The sequence below is a fragment of the Phaseolus vulgaris genome, chromosome 4, assembly GCF_000499845.2.
Source record: "Phaseolus vulgaris cultivar G19833 chromosome 4, P. vulgaris v2.0, whole genome shotgun sequence".
NCBI classification, from domain to species: domain Eukaryota; kingdom Viridiplantae; phylum Streptophyta; class Magnoliopsida; order Fabales; family Fabaceae; genus Phaseolus; species Phaseolus vulgaris.
Window position 1 is genome coordinate 42860519 of NC_023756.2, and position 4675 is coordinate 42865193.

The window sequence follows — 4675 nt, forward strand, 5'->3', positions numbered from 1 at the left end:
TGGACGAAGAGAAAACCGCCTTCATGACGGAAAGGTCATGTTATTGCTACAGGGTGATGCCCTTCGGGTTGAAGAATGCAGGGGCCACGTACCAAAGGCTGATGGACAAGGTGCTCGTGCCCATGCTCGGAAGGAATGTGCAGGCATACGTCGACGACATGGTCGTGATGTCCCTGGAGAAAGACAAGCACGTCACAGACTTGGAAGAGTTGTTCACCACAATAGCCAGGTACAAGCTAAAACTGAATCCTGAAAAGTGCGTTTTTGGTGTAGAAGCAGGGAAATTTCTGGGGTTTCTTCTGTCAGAGAGGGGAATTGAGGCTAACCCCGAGAAGTGCGCCGCCATTTTGGCAATGAGGAGCCCCGCCAATGTGAAGGAGGTGCAACAACTCACGGGGCGGATGGCCGCCCTGTCTCGATTCGTATCAGCGAGCGGAGAGAAGGGCCACCCATACTTCCAATGTTTGAAGAGGAACAACAGATTTGTTTGGACAAAGGAGTGTGAGGAGGCCTTCGTAAAGCTCAAGGAATATTTGGCGAGCCCTCCAGTTCTGTGCAAGCCCCAAGACATAACACCCCTCAGGCTGTACTTTGCCATAACTGAAAGGGCGATCAGCGCAGTACTAGTGCAGGATCAGGACCAGACCCAAAGGCCTATATATTTCGTTAGCAAGGTGCTGCAAGGCCCGGAGGTAAGGTACCAGGCCCTAGAGAAGGCAGCATTAGCGGTTGTATTCTCGGCGAGGAGATTGCGCCATTACTTCCAGAGCTTCACAGTACTGGTGATGACTGATCTTCCGATCTAGAAGGTTTTGAAGAAGCCCGATGTGGCTGGAAGGATGGTGAAGTGGGCGATCGAGCTTTCGGAGTTCGACATCAAGTATGAACCCCGGGGATCGATCAAAGGGCAAGTCTTCGTCGATTTCGTGGTCGAGTTGTCCTCCGAAGTGGCACAAAACGCCGAGGGTGACTTTCGCTGGGTACTCTCTGTTGATGGGTCATCCAACCAGCTGGGCAGCGGGGCTGGGGTCATTTTGGAAGGGCCCAACGGGGTGTTGATAGAGCATTCATTGAGGTTCGCTTTCAAAGCAAGCAACAACCAAGCAGAGTATGAGGCTTTGATCGCTGGAATCCTGCTGGCTAAGGAAATGGGGGCGAGAGTGTTGATGGCCAAGAGCGACTCGCTTTTGGTCACAGGACAAGTAACTGGCGAGTTCCAAGCCAAGGACCCTCAGATGGCAGCCTACTTGGAGTACGTGCAAGAGCTAAGAAGATCTTTCGCTTCATTTGAAGTGGTGCACGTGCCAAGAGAACAGAATGCCCGAGCTGACTTGCTAGCCAAGCTCGCCAGTTCGGGCAAGGGGTCTAGGCAGAGGACTTTCATTCAAGAAACTTTGAAAGCGCCTCGAGCATTCGTGGCAGACCACCAAGTTCTCCATGTTGGTAGATCAATGGGAAGACCGGCGAGAAGTCATAGATCCCTAACGCAGGAAACTCTGAGGGCGCCGAGGGTCAGAGCGCGCCCAGCGGAAGGGGCAAGATCGATGCAGATTTGCGTTGTCCATGAGCCAGACACGTGGATAACGCCTTACCAACGTTATTTAGCGGATGGTGTGCTTCCAGTTGACTCAACTGAGGCCAGAAAAGTAAAGAAGAGCTCCAGCAAGTTTACCCTTATTGACGGCGAGCTGTACAGGTTTGGATTCGCACACCCCCTTCTTGTATGTATACACGAAGAGAAGTGCACGAGGATTATGGCTGAGTTCCATGAGGGAATTTGCGGGAGCCACATTGGAGGTCGATCGCTGGCGACAAGGACTATCCGTGCAGGCTATTACTGGCCCACGATGAGAGAAGATAGCAAGAGATACGCCCAGCATTGCAAGCAATGCCAGCAGCACGCCGATTGGCACAAGGCACCCCCAGAAGAGCTGAAGTCGATTTACAGCCCCTAGCCGTTCCATACTTGGGGAATTGACATTCTGGGACCCTTCCCATTGGCGATCAGGCAGATGAAGTACTTGGTGGTGGCGATTGAGTACTTCACCAAGTGGATCGAAGCGGAGCCAGTAGCCCAGATCACCGCACACAAGATCGAGAGCTTTGTATGGAAGAACATAGTGTGCCGGTTTGGTGTGCCTAAACGCCTGGTGTCAGACAATGGGACTCAGTTTGCAAGTCACCTCTTGAAAAAGCTGTGCGAAGAGGTGGGGATACAACAAGTGTTTGCATCCGTCGAGCACCCACCACTAGTACAAAATACTTTATTAACGACACTCTTTAAAGACGGTTTGAAAACAACCATCGTAATAAGTGAGGCGGTGGCAGTTTCGTAAATTTTTTAAATTTTTTTGCATTTTTAACGACGGTTTCTTCCTAAACCGTCGTTAAATGTGAGTGCGCAAGGATACAACGACGGTTCACACCAGAACCGTCGTTAAAAGTAGGACTTCCACGACGGTTTTCACAAGACCGTCGTTAAAGGTGAGATTTTTTGATTTTTTCAGCACCAGCTCTTTGCCTCCCCTTCAGTTTCATTTTCACTTTTACTTTTCCCTCTTCTTTCACTTCTCACACACACAGTTTAGAGGCCACCCTTTTGCCTTCGCTGCCGGCGCCACCCCGTGACCGTGACCGCGACCACGCCACCCCGAGCCCTGCGCCTCTGCCCCACCGAGACAATCCGAACGAGCTAGTTTGAACGTTCCGCACTAATGGGGATCATGGCGGTGGTATTGCTCTCGTTCTTAAACACATTCTTCGGGTGTCAAAGCCAGCCGCTCACAGTGACGATGATATCAGTTCAGGTGGCGACCCTTCCCATTGGGTGCTTCATGGCGAAGGTTCTCCCGGGAACGAAGGTTCAGATCTGTGGGAGAGAATTTTCACTTAACCCTGGCCCCATCAACACAAAGGAGCACGTGCTGATTTCGATATTGGCGAATGCTGGTTTCGCGTTTGGGAGCGGTTCGGCTTATGCCATTGGCATTGTGGATATAATACGCGTGTTTTATGGGAGAAGGATTACATTCTTGTCTAGCTGGCTCCCGGTCTTGACCACACAGGTAATGTTAAATGTATAAGACTTGAGTCAAGATTGAAACAAATTTTGTTGCGTTATTCATTGAATACTGAAGGATTAGCTATGGACGCAGGTGTTAGGGTATGGATGGCGAGGATAATGAAGAAGTACGTGGTGGAGCCGGCAGAGATGTGGTGGCCCAGTACTCTAGGTCTAAGTCTCTCTTCACGTAAACTAATAATCTTTTCCACTATTTTCACTTTTTTAATCCATTTACTTTCTCAATTTTATTTTATCAATTCCATTCTATATTCTATTATTTTAATACCACAATTTCAGCTCTTTTATAACTTAAATCTACAATTAATTGTGAATTGAATGCATATATTTTTAACAGTACGATGAAGTATAAAAAGTTAAGATGTAAAAATACACCTCTGCCGTTATTCATTACATAATGTTATATTCACTATATTTGTAATATATCATTTCCTATCATAGGAATTCACGATATTATAAGATATTTCCATTGATTCCAATTTTGGTTTTATTTAAGAGAAACTCCTTTTTTAATTGAAATCAACAGGGAAACGATTTGCATAGCTTAACAAGTTCATATTTTTTTAAAAGATGATTTTTTTTGTTTACTGTTTTGTAATTTAGATCAATTCAACGTTGAGTTGTTCAAAGACTTTAAATTATTAAATAAAAATTAATAAAAAAATTTATAAATGAACTATAATTTTCAAAAGTATCAAATTATCATATCTCATGGGAAAGAGAAGAGAAAGGGTCACGATTTTAAATGCATTATTATTCATTGAATGTACAACACTCTAATCACATTGATTATCATAGTTTACTATTTGTAATTATATTTTTAGTGGCGTGCCTGATATGGCTTATATTTGATCTAATCACATTGATTATCATAGTTTACTATTTGTAATTATATTTTTAGTAATTATATTTTTAGTGGCGTGTCCCATATTTGATGACCACCATCGTCCTTTCCTTTTATTATAACATGTTTATTGTGCTTTTATATTTATATTTTGACTAACTAATGTTTGATTTTAGTATCTCAATATCTTGTTACTCGATATTTCAATTGTGACAATTAAGTTATTTCATTGTTTTTAATTGGCATAAACCATCAAACCATCGTCCTTTCCTTTTATTATTCATGTACTAATTCAAAAAATTTTAAATGTACAGTTTTTCAGCGATCAACACCAGCTAGATTCAGAAGAATTGGAGTATGTGAAAACAACATGGTCAAAATATTTTGTAACATCTTAAGATAGATAAATCATTATAATGGTATACTTTTTCATTTATTAGGAAAACTTTTTGTAGAATGTTATAACTTGTTGCATGTATTTTTCATATTTAAAATATGATTTAAAATGTTTTTATATTTTGGAATTGAATATTTTATGTAGGTTTGAGATTTTATTTTTTATTTTATTTTTTTTAGACCCACATATAACGACGGTTCCATGTGGAACCGTCTTTAAAAGTCCCACATACAACGACGGTTATATGTGGAACCGTCATTAAAAGTCCCACATATAACGACGGTTCAGCAACCGTCGTTAAAAATGAAAAACTTTTTAACAACGCCCGCAATAACGACGGTTTGGGAACCGT

At 43.3% G+C, this 4675-nt stretch overlaps 1 long non-coding RNA gene across 1 annotated transcript; it reads left to right on the top strand.

The window, feature by feature from the left end:
* Positions 1 to 2464: 2464 nt before the first annotated feature.
* Positions 2465 to 4392, top strand: LOC137836523 (uncharacterized). Its single transcript, XR_011085318.1, has 3 exons — positions 2465 to 3065; positions 3156 to 3233; positions 4241 to 4392. It is a non-coding gene; the product is annotated as an uncharacterized lncRNA (long non-coding RNA).
* The last annotated feature ends 283 nt before the right edge of the window (positions 4393 to 4675 follow it).